This window comes from Armigeres subalbatus, chromosome 2, assembly GCF_024139115.2.
Source record: "Armigeres subalbatus isolate Guangzhou_Male chromosome 2, GZ_Asu_2, whole genome shotgun sequence".
Taxonomy (NCBI): Eukaryota; Metazoa; Arthropoda; class Insecta; order Diptera; family Culicidae; genus Armigeres; species Armigeres subalbatus.
In genome coordinates, this window is record NC_085140.1 from 425,282,930 (window position 1) to 425,300,905 (window position 17,976).

Below are 17,976 nucleotides of genomic sequence, written 5' to 3' on the forward strand. Positions count from 1 at the left end.
GGGGTTTGTTGCTGCCGTACAAGGTTACGCTTCGAAAATAAACAACACCAATCGTCTGACGCGGAATTTTGTTGGGATTAGAGCCGGTTTCGAATCAGCTGTTGTTGATCTTAGCATAGATAGTGCTGGGGTAGCACAACAGGATGGAATGCGTAAAACTAGGACCTGTCAACTCTTCGATGTAAATATGTTGCTGTTAAAAAAAGTTTCCATTCACAGAGGATACGAGATTAGATATGGTTATTCAAACAACAAGCCCTAAGTGGACGTCATGGATCGATATTGTGCCGGTATTGCAGCTTAACATGTTTATGACGGATTTGGAAGTAATCTTTTCTTCTGCTAAACAATTTTGCGATGTAGTTTTATATGTAGAAAAGTGCAAAAATGAATCATTTCCATCAGATAAGTGGGCTCGTCAAATCCAGTTTCTCATTTTTCTAGATCGAACCGGGCCCAAGCTGGTTATGCTGCAGTATTTGCGTTCTTTTCATTTCGGGATTATTGGAACGACGCGCTCGGTGCATGCGGTTGTATCAGTTCAACGCGTGAACAGACTGCGGTATCATTGTAAGACCAAAGTCACTAGGGGTAAATGTCTGCGCAAGATGTTTATGACACATAAATCCTGATGAAAAAATAACCACGGCCAACAGGAAGAGTGCGACCGTTTGTAGAAGAAAAATGGCTAAAATCTTTGTCGTGCAGGTTTTTCCACAGGTTGAATGGGTCACTGCCACTCGTCGGTGCTCGATTGTCCGACGGCAGCAGGATATATAATTTGTAATAAAGTTCAAAAGTACAAAATTATATAAGTACAAAGAAAATCAAATGCTAGATGTTGTCAATTGAACATAGAGAGTATATCGAATTGAGCAGCATTCCTCAATCTGGTCTGAGCTCAGCCCAGATCTAATAAATTCTCCAAAAATAACCAATAGAAATATCAAATGAACTTTTATCCTTTTTAATATTTTTACATTGCTCATCCTAATCATTTTATTTTCGTGTTAAAATGTCTTGTTATATTTGTGGAGTTTGGGTATTTCAGTTCAAAAATGTCGTTCACAATTTTCTGACTTTTCAATCAAATCAATTTGATTATGTGACGCATAAATTGTGATCGTTTTCGTCTGTCGGTTTCCTTTTATCAAAATTGACTGGTCTTCTTCGGAGCTATTGTCCACTGTTGACTGACTTTCGACGCAGGCATTTTCACGTTTTATTTTTACACTCTCGGGGTCGCCCACTGTGCGTCGCCGGTTACCGATATATATTTTTTTATTAACTCTAGCCAGCGAGTAAAGATTCATTCATTCAACTTAAATTTCACTGAATTTCATTTCTGTACAAATAACGATTTCTCACTGCTCACACCCTTGATTGCACTGGATCGGAATAAGTGTTTTCCTTATTGACAGTTATCAACTTCCACAGCAGGCCCTTTCCAGAGTGTGAAAATCCACGTTTCACCTCTTGCTTCGAGATCAGTGTCACTTTTGTTTGACCTCAGAGCCAAACACCGGAATCAGTTAACCGGCTAATGGTCGGGAAAATCTTTGCTCTTTTTTTTCCGTCGGGACGATTTGTTTTGCTTTCTTTTATGCTCTATCTACTGCACTGGAATGGGGGTGGAAGATGTCCATTGTCAAATGATGGTCCTTTCCTGGCTCTACCAGGCGACGGGGTACAGTAATCTCTGGAATTGTGCGTTCGAACTGGTTGATCAAATAATGGGTTTATAAAATCTGCTGATGAAAGAGTGTATGCATATCATCTCGAATCGTTGCAGTTTTCTGTAATTTAAATATTATATACTACACATTCGAATACACCGATATGAGAGTATTTGTATGTATATAACAAAAATCGCAATTTAGAAAATTATTTTGAGCTTTTTAGTGGAATGTCTTCACTTGTCATAAGACGAGTTTGTACAATCCCATTGAATTCCACCACTTAATTGTATCTTGACAGATACGTATTTCGACCTCAACAGTAATGCCGTCTTCAGTGTCTCGTACTCGAGTCAAGTACGAGACACTGAAGACGGCCTTACTGTTGAGGTCGTAATACGTATCTGTCAAGATACAATTAAGTGGTATATTCAATGGGATTGTACAAACTCGTCTTATGACAAGAAAAAATCGCAACTTTAGAACTTGATTCAAAAGAATTTGATGAATATGATCATGAACGTTGTCAAAGTACATAAGTTTTATTTTTTTTCAATTAGGCCAAATTCAAATTATGCCTCCTCCCTTCCCCTCGGATAGTTTTGCCCGAAAAGAAGAGTTTGAGGGGGCAACAGTAAAATTTTGAAGATTTTAAAAACATTCTACATATAACAAGTCCGAGGATTTTTTAAATTTTTTTCCATTTTAGTAGGGTAAATGATGTATTTTGGACATCTGAATATATTTTGGACTTTTGGTTATATTTTGCGTGTTTTTCAACTTAGCTTTCTTTAAATAAATAGGAATCATGTGTCTCTTTGGCCTCTTTTATAAACACATTTATAACCACATCTATGTAACAAAATAAACAAAATATAGCCAAAAGTCCAACAAAATATATTCAGATGTCCAAAATACCATCATTACCCTACATATTTTTTGTAGTTCCCCGCCCCCTTTACCTTTCGATTACCTTTTGGAAATATTTTGTTTAGTAAATATTTGTAACGGCCTCATTTGAGTACACTTGCGATGATTTTGATCGCAAGTATGCTTTATTAACGAAATACGGGAAATGACGGTTTTGGCAGGTTTTGTTCTATTATTGTCAGGGGGGTTTTCTATAACTGATTATGCTCAAATTTGGTCTAAACATTCTTTGCATATCAAAGAACATTGTGGCCAAATTTTATAAAATTTGGTCAACAAAAACCCCCCTGACAATAATAAACCTGCCAAAGCCGTGTCTTTTCCCCTACTAGTAAATAATTTCAATCAACTTCAAATGGAGTAATTTTGAACAATTTTGATTTCTACGATGAAATAAAATACACATTACACATCCGTCACAGATGGGAGCAACTCGACACGTCTAAAGCCTGAAAATTGATAATTTCAGGAGATTGTCAATGTATTTTCCAACCCATGATTTCTATTCGATCAAATGTACCTTCGTCTAAAAGTATAAAAAGACTTTTAGACGAAGGTACATTTGATCGAATGGAATAGTAAGAGAACTGCGGTAGGGCATTTAGCAGAAAGTGCCTTGCTTGGCAGATTAAGGAATAATAAATATGTATAATTGGCGCTTCTTCTCCTTCTCCAATAGTTCTATACTTTTGAAACCGGTGCTCAAATAGAAAAATACAAAGAATCAATCACAATAATATGGTGCTCTGAAGTAGACTCCTGGATTACAGTGATTTCTTTGGAACTCTTCTGATTGCTACTGCAGACATTTTTGCGAATATTTCATTGATTCACACACACGCCAATAGTTTTAGCCGGCGGCGGCGGTGGCGTGAAACTGTGGCGTGGTAATTTTTCTGTACGAAAAAAATCTTTGTTTGTAATTATTCTCGAGAAGTTCTGCAGTTTTTTCCAGGAAAAATTTTGAAATTTCCACGGGAAATTTTTTGGAACTTACAAATGATATTCTTCGGAATTTCTACGGGAAGTTTTTCCAGATTTTTACGAGAGATTCGTCGGTTTGCTTGTGGAAACTTCTCGGAGCTTCATCTAGGAGTTATTCGGATTTTTTCAGAATCATACTTTTTGAAATTTCCCTGGTAAATTTTTTGGCGATTCCTTGGCAAAATCTTGTAACTTTCTTGGAAAACTTTTTGATATTTCATCGGGAAATTCTGCTGATTTTTATCGGAAAACTTTTAGGAGTTTTCTCGGATTTTTTTTTCAGTCCTTCGAAACACCCACGAAAAATTTCTTGGAGAAATCTTCAAAATTTTATGCATTAACCACTGCTATGCTGTTCCGGATAATTTTCTCGAGGACCTCCAGTGGCCACTCTGGTCTATGAGTATAGGTCACGACCAGTGTTGTTGTAAAATGGCATCTGCGTATCATTTGATTAATTTGTCCAATTTTTTTTTCTAAGAAACCCAATTATTTTAATATTTTTTGATGAACCTTTAATGACATAATGTCATTTGAATGACATTTTGCTTCTCACGCCCAACCTCAGATTAAATATTTACAGCAGTGTCCTGTTGGACAAAGCAGTAGGCTCATTTAAGCGCTACAAGTCCGTCGTTGTAAACTATCATCTGCATGTTATTTGATTGATTTGTCCATAACATGTTTCAGAAGTCTTATTCTCTTCATAAATATGAAATCTGAGGATGAAGAAGGAAATCTTTCCAAAATGTGTCATTTGACATAATATCATTTGAATGACATTTTGTCTCTCACAGCTCAGATAACATATCAAGACCAATGTCCTGTTAGACAAAGTCATAAAAACCCTTAAACCTTGAAGAACCTTACAAGTTCTTCATACCTCACGATGAGTCTTCTGACTTCTGGAAAAAATCGCGAGAAATTATAAAATGTATGCTTATGACATTTTACAACACTGGTCACGACAATTATTTCTGCTCAGTGTACGACAACAAAAAGTTCTAAAAAAATTGCTTTTCTTGGGTAAGTTCCATAAATTGACCTCGTTTACGGATATTTCAGTCTTTTCGGAAACAATCGAGTATCGTTCAGGTTCATACGTATGGATCATGACAGTTCTTTTTTTCCTCAAAGAACGGTTATGGAAAGCTTGGGAAAAATCGCACTTTTCTAAAATGAGTTTCAAGAATAAATCATTTTTGCAAATGTTCCGGATCATTCGCAAGAACGCTGGACGCTCGAACAACCAGGAAATGTAATGATCCGCGGAAATAGACAATAGCTACATTTTATTGGGATTATTGCTACAAATATTTTTGAGCTAGATCTGTGCGCCGATCTTAGGTCATTTACGACATCGGCGTGGATCGGCGCGGATCAAAATTATCTCTCAAACACCCATTTTTGAATGCTTGCATTACTCATTCACTTATGGCGAAACGCACCAATGAAAATAATATTTGGCTTTATATCTCAGCTTTATTGTTCGTTTGAATCGACATTAGTTTTAAGGGGATTCAGTTCGAATTGAGGCTTACAGGCCTTATATTTATTTTCTTTCGATGATCGTTTGAAAAATTGGGTTCAAAGTTAATTGTTCCAGTAAACTCTGCAGGAGATCATGTAATAAATTATTCAAGGTTTCTACATAATTTTGGAAAATTTCGAGAATAATGAAGAATTATTCTGGGAATTCCGAAAATTCTGGTAACTTTCTCCAGAATTGCTATAGCACCATATAACACTCCAATGAAAATCTTGGATAAATATTTCCGAAAATCTTTATAATTGGCATTATACAGAATTTCTCCAAGAATTTCCTGCAGACATTTCTTCAATAATCCTCCAGGAACTTCTTCAATAATCCCCATCAATTTGCCCAAGATTTCTCTCAGGAATACTATGAGAAGAATCACCAACTTTTCTCCATCAATTTATTCACGATTTATTCCAAAGATTTTTCCAGGAATTCTTCACGGAGTTCCTACATAGGTTCCTTCAAAATTTCGTCGAAAATTCCAGCATTATGGGTTCGATCAAATATAGTATATTAACAATAGAGTCCACTTCGTGAATCCCCATATATTTTGCAACAGACAGCACATTCTTGTGTCACAAAAGGTAACTAACGCTTGAAAACGATAGCCAAGGGTTGCGATAGTTGCAAAAATTACACTTATTTTACAATTTTTCAAAATATGAATTACATTTTTCAAAAGTTAATTTTCAAACTTAAATATCAAAATGGCGTCATGGGATGATTTCTAGCATATTATTTCGACATGTTATATTGCATATTGCATCATACGTTTAAGCACCCCTCGGAATGTCTCTTCACTTCATTGCTTACCTTTTGTGACATCGCGGTGCTACTGTGATGGCTCTTCAAATCAGCCAGAGGGGACTATATTGGTAATATAGTATATTTGGTTCGATTCAAGGCACAGTGTAGTAAGTTTTTGGACTATCCTATGCATTTGAGCATCAAGTTAGTTTTATGAGAAGGGATTTTGAAACTGCTGAATAGGCTAGGGAAGCTGAATTTCTAATCAAAAAAACGAGGAGAAACTCCCCAGAGTTCTTCAATGAGAATTTTATTGAAATTATTAGAGAAAGAACTTTCCAGAAGTTCAGTAGAGAAGTTCAATATTAGAAGAATTCCTTTGAACTCTTGGAGAAGTGATTCCCCATTTTTTTAGAAGAGCATTCCAAAACATTTCTGTAGAAAGAATTTTTGGAGGCGGAATTATCAAGAGTTTTGGTGAAATTCACCAAGTAAATTATCCTGAATTTTCGGCAAACGAGTACGCGTTCGTACAGAATAACGTTTTTAAAAGTTTGCTGAGTTTCTTGTAGGAAGAGTTTCCATAATTCCTGAAGAGGTAAGTCCTCAGAGAGTCTGCAGAATTCCTGGAGAAGAAAAAACACAGAATTCTTGGAGTACTGTTTTTTTTATCGAAGAATAGAATCAACGTGATGAAACAATGCTCATACGTCCAGCTACATGGAAATGATCCAAAACATTGTTCTTACATTGAAGTATTTGCTTGTGGTTGATTTTTTCAAATACTTTATCCCGTATCAAGAGTTTGGTTTCATACCAAATGGAAATATTGAGTTTTTAATCAACGATGGAGTACATTCGACTTGACCTATAAGTAGTCGACCTTACCCTTTAATTTTAGCATTCACAAGTAAAGGCTTATGCAGATCTTGGAGGTTGTAGAAGATCTTCCTCTCATGTGCTAATGATAAGTACCAAAAATTATCCATGAAAACGAAAGAAAGTAACGCCATTTTTAGATAATAATTTAGGCTGGTGTCATTTTCGAATTTTTGCGAAAAGTTTGACGCCAAAGCTAATGATACAAAAAAAAAAGTTTCTGAAACCAGGTAAGCCAGCCTAGGGCTGCACTCCTCTTTAATAAAGAATATTAAAAACCAGATTAATCCACATAGCGGTGATGGGGCCTTTCTCGTGTGTTATGAAAATAGTATTATAGTATTGACCATAATTTTTGAGCGCATGGTCTGATCTGGCTAGTTTTCAATGGATTCTGCGTCGAATGCAACTTGCGAGCAAATCGGTTGAGGATGGGTGCCTAAGAAATGAGTGAGTTTTTTGCACGTGTTTTGCGCACAGACATACACACTAGAGTGGGGCATCATGGTCATTTTTTCAAATCAAGGGTTTTCCGATACTATTCGGGGTCCCGGACGGCTGTGCGGGATTTGGGCTCGATGGTTGTTTCCTCGCTTTCCGCATCGCGTCTGTGGTTTGGTTGGGGGTTGGTATGGAGAAGCGTAAATTTTTGCATTTTTACTTCTAGAGGTTTCAGTTCATTGAAAACCAAGTGGCACATTGTGTTAAAGTATAACCCAGGGGATGCCGAGGGAAGAAGCATCGTTGCTGGAATGTCCACAAAGAGAATTATGACCCTTCGAGGATTGCTTGTTCAGGCCATGTTCAAGGAATCGATTATTCTGCCAGCACTGCTGAACTAAAGAACTTAAAAAAGCAAGGAATGTTTTGCCCACAAACAACCGTAGGTTGCCTTGTAGTGCTGGCAGAAACATTGATTTCTTCCATATGGTTCGAACAATCAATCTTCGAAGCGTTATAACATTTTTTGTGGGCGTTCCAGAAACGTGCCTTCTTCAGCAAAGTATTTCGGCATATTTCAGCCTGTATGGTAAAGTGATGATTCTCTTGATTGACGATGAATTGAAGCCGTTTGGAGCAGAAATGCAAAAAGGAACGTTTTCCCATATTAATTTCCATACGGATTTCGGGCGCGATGCGGAGGGCGGGGACGCAATCAGTCGGGCCCATCTTTTGCGCGGTCGGTTGGGGTCCCGAAACGATTCGGAAGAACCTTGATTTTATTTGATTGGATGAAGTTTGCGTTTTCCATATAAGTGCGCCCCACTCTAATACACACACATGCACACACACAGACATCACCTCAATTCGTCGAGCTGGATCGATCGGTGTATGGTACTGTGGGTCTCCGTGCCTTCTGTAGAAGATTTGGTTTTAGAGAGATCATATGGCCTTCGCGTGTACTTGGTGTGCGAGGGGGCAAAAGGGAAATGCCCGAAACTCTCTCCGAACATTAAATTAGCTAAGCATGACCATTTAATATGTTTTTTTCTTTTCTAGTTCGACAGTCAGTGCAAGTTTGTTCGTGTTTTGTGTTGGACACAGAACGATAGTGCGGTTATCGAAGTGTCCGGTTCTGCTGTGCGGGCTAGTAAATTAATTATAAAGTGAAACAATCAGTGCAGGTTTGTTCGTGTTTTGTATTGGACGTAGAACAATCGGAGATCACGTTTTCTTCAGTAAGCAGAATGATCGGCCGGTCATCAAAATTTTCTTCTGCTTTTTTCGATAAGCGGAACGATCGGCCGATCACCGAAAATTTGTTCTGCTTTGTGCGGGTGAGTAAATCAATTAGAAAGTAAAAGTTCAGATAGCGTCCAGACATGTTTTCTTCAGTAATCAGAACGATCGGCCGGTCTTAGAAATTCGGTTCTGCTATGTGCGGTAAGCAGAACGATCGGCCGGTCTCCGAATTATTGTTCTGATTTGTGCGGCCTTCTAATAAAATTATTAGTTTCGTTTCGATCAAATTACACGTTATACACGGCATATCGTTTACCAAAACGAACCCTGCCACACTCCCTACCCCATATATCCAACATCCCAGTGATTTCTCGTGGAAGTGCAGATGACTCGTCGGCTTCTATCAAAGCGAGAATCATGTCAACATTTTCCTACCCAATCCTTAATTGACCTGCATTCGGACACGGCCGGCGCTGGTATTGCTTATTTTTGGGTCACCAGTTCTTACACATTGAGGATGATGTTAGTCCCAAACTTCATCTGTTGGTTCTCTGTGTAATGACAGCTGACCTGGCAATAACGGAGTAGCAACCGTGGGCGGTCAATCATGCTCATGCTCATGCTCAATGATGGAGTACATTCGACTTGTTTCCGACATATTTTCAATTTGTTCAAGAACCTTTTAATAACTTTTTTTTTAAATAATATAAAAATAAATTATAGAATGACACAATCATTGGAACAATCGTGAATGATCGAAGACCTTCCCAGAGTTCTTGGAGTTTCGAGAATTCCTGGGGCAATATTTCCTGTGGTGCCAAACGGAGAAAATTCAGAGCTGCGCAGAGAATGCAATGATTTTCACCGTCATTGAAACTATTTGTAATTCAGAAATTCAACCGCAAACAAATTTACTTCACATATTTGGTGATGAAATAAATCAATATTTTTTAGTTATTCGAAGTGTAAATCGATTTATTCCTAGGTAAAATAAATAAATAGTAACCCTTTAGTTTCGTACAAACTGGCATCCCTGTGTTGCTACAACAGTAGTGAATTGGGATTGAAATATAATCAGTGATACATTATATTTTGGGAGAAATTAATCCCACGGTTTTTCATTTTCAGAAGCTGGTTTTGAATTTTAAATCATTAGATAATTTAATCGCAAGTGTAAAACATGTACTGCATAAAGATTTATGGTGTTTTAAATAGTGCATTCCATTCCATTAAATCCAGTGATACAGTTAAGTGTCAGTGAGTGCTGATGGCGTAGTACTTATGAGCGAGTGTAGAAAATCAATCTTATAAAGTAAGATTTTCATCCCACATCAGTAAGTGCTTTTCTCTTTTTATTAAATTGAATATTATTAGTGAATTACTTATGAAACTATTGATAGTATCACATAAATTAATCCCATATGAATGTAATTCAATAGTTGTCACTTCAAATAAACTGCGAAAACACTGTTTATTTTACGCTAGAAGCTAAGCGATCGCAAAATAAGATGAGTAGGGACACGGCAGGTATTTTCGTCTGTTCGTCATAGTCTCGAAAACCAATAAAAGAGACGCTTTTTTGTAAAACTCATACGTACCAAATCGTAAGCTCAGGAGAAACGTTCTGCTATAGTGGAGTTCTAGCAAATGTACGTTGCTTTCGTTGGTTTTAGCCCCTATGACGATGGACGGAAATACCTGCCGTATCCCTATTGGATCTGAGACAGACATGGGAGCATCCTACTTAGAATTCTAAATGGAGAAATTCCTTCCAAAATGTCTGGAGTAGTGAGGATTTTTTTTAAAATTTTCTGCAGAGTAATTTCCCATCATTCTTGCAAAAGGAATTGCTGGTAGTGAAGTGTCCCAGAGATCCAGAAGGTGGATGAAAAAAAAAAAAGATTTCTTGGAGAAGGCACTTCTTACTATTTCTAGAGGAAGGATTTTAAAAATGATTCCATAAAAAATTTTTGGTTTTGTAACCAGCAGGGTTTGCAGAAATCGCTCTCAATAGATAACGAACAACGATAAAAGAGAGGAAAAAACTGTTCCGAATCATAACAAGCCATGATAATAAATTTATCAAATTTGTATGCAAGTGCGAAAAAACAGAATCGGATAAGGAGCCCCACAGAAAAATGGTGATTCTCGCTTTGTTTTTGCTCATTTCGTGTTGGTAACTGCATAGCTGTGTAGAACAAGTTGAAATGCATCACCAGAGCCAGTGCTCCCCGCATTTGGAGCTTTCTAAAAGAAATTAATCATGGGGTATAGCCTCCCGAATCAGTTCTCTATCATGACAGTTGGGTCGCAGTCTCTCGCGGTATGCTACATATCGTATATGTATACAGAGATGATAAGTGAGAAACTTGTTCATTCTCTTTAGGATTCAATCCCTGGTAACCAGTCATGTAGGAAGATGCCCAATTTTTCTACCTCTTTTGTATGTGAAACTCCTCAATTATATTTTCTCTCTAAGGAGAAACCAACCTTATTCCTTCATGGTTTGAAATCATGACTTTTTCCTTGACTTTTTTCGTCTTTTATGACGAAACCACTCGCAATTTTCGTAAGTCTCACCATAATAATGTAAAGATTGTAACAAACGAATAATTACAGTGGCATTTGAATGGGAAGCGTTTCTTCACATTGGTTGAGCGTTCACTTGGCTTGCCTAAGAAATTAAACAAAAAATGCCAAACTTATACGATGATCAGAATCCTCTGATGGCACATTACATCCAGATGACTGTTCTTTGTAATACTAAAATTCTAAAGGTTAGGAAAAAATTGCAAGGATACATATACGGTAAAAATGGTGGTGGCGACGGAGCTTCAAAATCATCGGCAATCTCGGCCCGGTGCGGTGACCCATAGCTCTATTTTGAACATTTCCAAATTTACATTAAAAAATCACGCCGAAAATTGTCCTTTAAATCTTTGTTCCTTCAAAACTGATTCTTGGGAACCCAAACGACCAAACTTGAATAACCAGTCCGAAACAACATCCAAGGAATTTCCATTTCTCTGAAATTCTTCGATATTTCCTCTGCAGATTTTCCGAGTTTTCGTGGATTTCCTCTGTATTTTTAGAAATTTCTCCCGATTATTATAAGTTATAGAACAGCGGGGCCCTCAATAGCCGTGCGGTAAGACGCGCGGCTACAAAGCAAGACCATGCTGAGGGTGGCTGGGTTCGATTCCCGGTGCCATTCTAGGCAGTTTACGGATTGGAAATTGTCTCGACTTCCCTGGGCATAAAAGTATCATCGTGTTAGCCTCATGATATACGAATGCAAAAATGGTAATTTGGCTTAGAAACCTCGCAGTTCATAACTGTGGAAGTGCTTAATGAACACTAAGCTGCGAGACGGCTCTGTCCCAGTGTGGGGATGTAACACCAATAAGAAGAAGATACATTTTACATTTTTTGTCAAGTCAATCGTGTAATTTCGACAAAGAAAACCCGAAATAAATTTGTTCAAAAAACACCAAGTAAAATATTTGATAGGAAGCACACCATCAAACAAGTTTAAAAACATTTGATTTTTGTTTGGATTTTAATTCCACCATGCGCCCTTATTCGCACTATTTCAGAGATTACTGTACCACTATCCCCAGCAAGGATTTCTTCGCTTCCTAATCACATATTCCACTTGTCTTCGTCAAAACAGAAACATTCTTCTTCGAAGTATCTCACACCGCGTGCGCTTTTTCTCTCTTCAAGTATCACTTCTTCTCACACCCTCGGCGCCGAAATTTTCATCACAAACCGTACAAACCAAATATCGGCTCTGCGCACTTTAAATGAAACTTCACACCACTCGTACCGTCGGGAGGAAGGACGACTGTTACTTTTCTATATTCGTTTCGTATTTCGGTTGAAAGATCTAAGGCACATGCGTACCGACCGACCGTTGTCAGTAGACTGAGCTGGACGAGGTCAAAATTTTTGTGTTTTAAAAAAAATCATCACAAAAACACCGCAACGGCAACAGGAGCACCAGTCAACTCGAGTTACTACCGCAACTGACTGACCGACTAACTGACTAAAGGCTGGGCGTGTGATGTTTGGACGTTCGTTGGAGATAGGGCCAACCACGCGCGCGCTCCGCTTTGGCCGACGCGGCGCGACGCACACGCTGCTCCCGTATACGCGGCTCCTGACGTATACGATTCGATATCACAAGATATGGAGGTGTGTAGCTACTGGCAGGGCAGGTCGTCCGCCGCCCCCAGCTGCTGCAAGTCATGTCAGGTGCATGCGGCGTGAAGAGTAGGTGTCCAGAGCAGCGCGCGCGTTCGCTCCCAGAAGTATCGCTAGATTGCACCGTGCATGCATTATCCATCATTTATCAAATTGTTTTAACACACTAATCGACCGACGACGACGACGACGGTGAGCTTTAGTATGCGAAACGCGCGAATTGCCGGTGACGGACGCCGCCATATGTGAGGAAGGCATCAATCAACGGATGACAATGCAGAAGCAGATGAGTGCAGAGGAAAATGAGAAAAGCTTTCGCAGAATGCAATCTCGCTGGCGACGCTCCTCGTTGAGGACCATTTCTCTGTGTAATCTAGACTCGAGTCGGCTCGGCTGTTGCACAGTGGCGAGGTTGCTATCAAGTGCCACTGTTATTTTTCAGGCACGCGAAAATATTGTAAACTGGTTGAGGGTAGCGATGGCCTCGTTATCAATCATTTTCGCAGCTAGTAATAGCGACGTTTTCAAGGGGATTTTAAAATTTTTACAATTGTAAGGCATACTTAGGAAAGCTGAGAATAAACAACAAAGAAGTTGTAAAAGGCTATGTGTTTACACCATAACGAACTTTTTATTGAAGGATTTAAGGCAACTATCACTATATAACGACTCAGTTCGACGAATTGAGCAAAATGTGGGTATATGAGTGTACGTGTATGTGCATAAAAGCTCAGAAAACATTGGACAACTTTTCATATAGAAACTAGGACTAACCGAATTAATCGCAACAATTTGGTTTCGACGGGGCACAAAGCTGAGCTGATCATTATTGAATTTTATCTCGAGGGACCACTGCGTTCAAGAGTTATATAGAAAATGGTGTATTGAAGCAAAAGTAAATGATATGTTGACTAATTACGAGAAAGACAATATCACTACTAGGTCTATAAATTTTGTTTTTTTTCTTCAGGCTAGAATCTTACTAGCACATCTGGTTTGAGGGCTGTTTTAATTTCAACGCTGTACGATTCAGTGAAAAAAAAATGGATTATAGCAAATTATGCTTGAACATGGTTCTCCGGCGAAACTGATAATGATAATTCGTGTTGCGTTGGACGGTTCGAAATCAAGTGTAAGGGTTGCGGATGAAATTTCGACATCATTTGTTACCTTAGATGGGTTGAAGCAGGGTGATGCACTCTCGAATCTACTGTTCAATATAGCGCTTAAGAAAGCGATTAGGAGAGCTGGTGTACAAAGAAGCGGTACCATTATCACAAGAACGCATATACTTCTCGTCGTGTCGTGGAAGAGGCTTTTGTGCTTTTTGAGAGGGAGACAGCGAGGATTGGACTCACGATCAATACCAGCAAAACGAAGTACATGATCCCTAGCAATCAACGAGGATGGTTAAAAATTTGAATATGTAGATGAATTTGGAACTCTAGTAACGTGCGATAATGATGATACCCGCGAGATGAAAAGGCGTATTGCAGCTGCAAATAGGGCTTATTACGGACTTCGTATTCAGCTTAAGTCCAGTAGTCTGCGAACGAAAACGAAATTTGCGCTATACTCCCAATACTTTTTTTACACGGTTGGTATTCTTTAATTTCCCGGTTAACATGATCTTTCACAGCTTTTTAAATACCACCTGAATTTTTTTTTTGATTTTTTTCATGAGATTAGTTCATAGTTTTATTAACGCTAAGAGTCTTAATTGACTAAAACCCACCCGTGTTAAAAAAGAACTGGGTGTAAACTACTCTGATTCTTCCGGTGGCTGGACACGTTGTTCGTAAAAAACTCGAAAGAGGCCGTAAGCTTCGTGGAAGACCGCGTACACGATGGTTATTTTTACAGTTGAAAAGGACCGGGGGCGTTCAATTTTCGGGGCGACTGGAAGCGATTGGCCCAGGATCGAATCCAGTGGAGAAGGATACTCCATTCGGCGTACCTTTATCGAGGAGAGCTGTAGCCCATCAAGTATCAAGTAAGTCATGGAGTCTACGTACCTGGATTGAAAATCTCAAAAATTATGGACGATTCGAATCAAGCGTGAGTTAAAACGCACCTAAATCAGTACTTGGCAGCCCTTACTTTGCAATGTTTGTGCAAAACGATCCATAAAAAATGAAAAACGATCCGTAAATAACATCTGAATGTTCCATAAAACGCTACAATAAATCCCTAAAATAGTTCGGGAGATTTCATAAAGAATAATTTCATGATCCATAAATCTTTGGAAAATGATCCATAAAAACTGTATTTTGATCCATAAAATTTTAAATTTGCGCAATTTGAGGATGATGATCCATAATTTCAGTAATATGATCCGTAATTTTGATCATATGATCCATAATTTTGATAATGTGATCCATAATGCTTGGAAAGAAGGCCAATGAAACTATATTAATTGATCCACACATTTTTTAAAATCTATGGATTATTTTGCAAAATTTATAGATCATATCACCAAAACTATGAGTCATTTGAACAAAGTTATGAATCAAACGGCCAGAATTATGGATCATATGACTAAAATTATGGATCATATTACTGAAATTATGGATCATCATCACATCATTCGACACAAGTAGTGAGGAAGCCCCTACCCCACTCATCGCAGTCGAGCCACTGACCAGCTGTCGTCCCGGCCCTGCTTTTGAGTCGCTTGCTTCGCCTAAGAGTGTCTCAAATTCCAGTGTACAACTGTATCGCGATGAGGAAGCAACAGACATTACCATCTACTATCAAAACGTAGGTGGTCTGAACACCAGCAAAACAACAGCAGGAAGTCTACTAGTGGCGGTATCTTGATTGCCGTGCGTTACGGAATCAAAGCAAAACCAGTTGAAAGCGATTCTTGGAGGAGTCTCGAACAAGTCTGGGTATCAATCGAGATGGGTGACCGAAGAATGTTTCTGTGCTCGTTGTATATGCCTCCTGATCTGGTCCGTGGCATACACCTCATCGATACTCACTGCCAGTCAGTCTTCGCCGTCTTAGAAACAGCCACTCCGACTGACGAAGTGCTTATTCTGTGCGATTTCAATCTGACTGGTGTCTCTTGGAAGCAGTCCCACAGCGGTTTCCTTTACCCTGATCCAAAACATTCGATCCTGCATACTGGCGTTGTCAGTCTTTTGGATAACTACAACTCAGCCACTCTTAGCCAAATTAACAGCATTGTGAATGAAAACGGTCGCACTTTGGACCTATGCTTTGTAAGCAGACAGGACAATGCACCGCTCATATTGCCAGCACTTTGCGCACTGGTCAAAAATGCTGCTCATCACCCTCCACTACTTATCAGCATCGAATATAGTCACGTACACGACTTCATCGAACGTGCTGCTCCCGTGGCATGTGATTTTAAGAAAGCCGACCACTTAAGTATTACAGATGTATTATCGGGTATCGATTGGGTAAATGTTCCTAATAAGTTTAATGTGGATGAAGCTGCTCTAGTCTTCTCACATGTCATGATGGGCACGTTCCAAAGAGAGTTCTAAATAACATTTCGCGACCTCCCTGGCAGACAAGCGGATTACGAAAATTGAAGGCAGTTAAGAGAGCTGCTTTGAGGCAATTTACCGAGTATCGGACACTACCACTGCGAGATCAGTATGTGAGGCTCAACCATGAATATCAGCTGTCAGTCGTCAGAACTTTTTGCGTTTCCAGCACAGTATTGAGCGTAAGTTCAAGCAGCGGCCGAAATCTTTTTGGAGTTACATCAACAAACAGCGCAAAGAGTCTGGTCTGCCATCTTCAATGCAGTTCAACGGTGAAACTGCGTCTACCCCATCGGAGCTCTGTGGGCTATTCGCTGAAAAATTTGCCAGCGTCTTCAGCGATGAGCGTATTAGAGGTGACCAAGTTAGACTCGCAGCTAGCAACGTTCCATTAAGCAGCCAAACATTAGGCGTGTTAAATGTCGACATTGACGCTATATCTAGGGCTGCAACAGAACTCAAGCCGTCCTATAATCCAGGATTCCGTCTGGTTTCCTCAAAAAAAAATTTATTGTTTGTTTGACCCTCTTCCTCATATTTTTCATTTGTCACTGTCTAGTGGAATATTTCCTTCTTGCTGGAAAATCGCTCACATGTTCCCGGTGCACAAGAAAGGTAGCAAACGCAACGTAGACAATTACCGAGGAATCACGTCATTAAGCGCCGTTTCTAAGCTGTTCGAACTCGTTGTCATGGAACCATTACTTTCGCACTGCAACATCTCAGCCCAGTTACGTCGGGGTTTTTTTGACTTTTTTTAACATACCTAGAGAGCAATTTTACTACTGTGACATTTTTTTTGGATTGATTGTGATTTTTAAATGTACTTTATATTTTAAGACCTTCATTGGGGCCACACATAGCCTGTTGATGTTATAAGCAAATAAACAAACAAATAAACGATAAAAAAGCGCAAATTTGAAGTTTTATGGATCAAAATATAGTTTTTTATGGATTATTTTCCAAATATTTATGTATCATTTGTCATACGTTCATACTCATGGTTGAATTGAAGCATCGTAGATTTTCTTTAATTCTCTTTCGTTAAAATTATGAATTGATGTTTATCGCATAGAAAAATGTATACTCTTGCATGTGTAAACAAAAAAAAACAAATTGGTCGCATTTTGGAACATAATGATTCATTAGCAAATGAGTGAAACGATACAATTTGGCATGGGAAAACTCATCCACTTCTAATTCGCAAATGAGTTTGCTGATGTTTGAGATTTGTGAGTGATTTTACCAACACTGGCCTGAAAAAATTGTTAGGACAGCTATTCGGACGAATATAGATGCAGCAAACAATTAATAATCACAGCAGATAATACAAGGCTGTTGCCATCGACAAACATATCTGAACGTCAACCTCCCGCAAAAAGGCCAGGAATGAAATTTTGCCAACCGCCAATCCAGTTTTCTCAACAAGCGGTAGTGGCCGCGAGCTTGCCAGTGGGTAGTTTCTGATCCAAAACTCAAAATTAAGTAATTTTCTCTGGAAGTTATGTAAAATTTACTCAATATCAAGTATAGTACATTTAATTTTTAATTTAAGCTAAACCAAAAGTTAGGTAAATTTTACTTAACTTTTACTAAACATGAAATTACTTAATGTTGGGTTCCCACACTTTACTGCCATTGTTAAGTGGTTTTGCTCTTTATTTTATGGCAACAAAGAGACTAGGGAGGGAGATGCAAGAGAAAAAAAGTACCTAAAATTAAATACTTTTTTCTAACCGTGTTGCCTGTGGACTCTCTGATATGACGTTTGTAGAGACTGCACCAGGGATGCCAGGTGATATATTCAAATGTC

The 17,976-nt window shown here is 38.7% G+C and overlaps 1 protein-coding gene across 6 annotated transcripts in view; it reads right to left on the reverse strand.

Annotated features, from left to right (window-relative positions):
- Positions 1 to 17,976, reverse strand: part of LOC134213508 (P protein) — a 198,943-nt gene that overhangs the window by 75,542 nt on the left and 105,425 nt on the right. Inside the window, exon 1 of one of the 6 annotated variants that reach the window (XM_062692624.1) lies at positions 12,269 to 12,450. The exons of 1 other annotated variant lie outside the window; for it this stretch is intronic. The gene's annotated coding sequence lies outside the window, so the exon portion shown is untranslated. Of the gene's footprint in view, positions 1 to 12,211; positions 12,451 to 17,976 lie in introns of those variants that run through there. 4 more of the 6 variants (XM_062692623.1, XM_062692625.1, XM_062692627.1 and 1 more) reach the window with 4 other exon arrangements.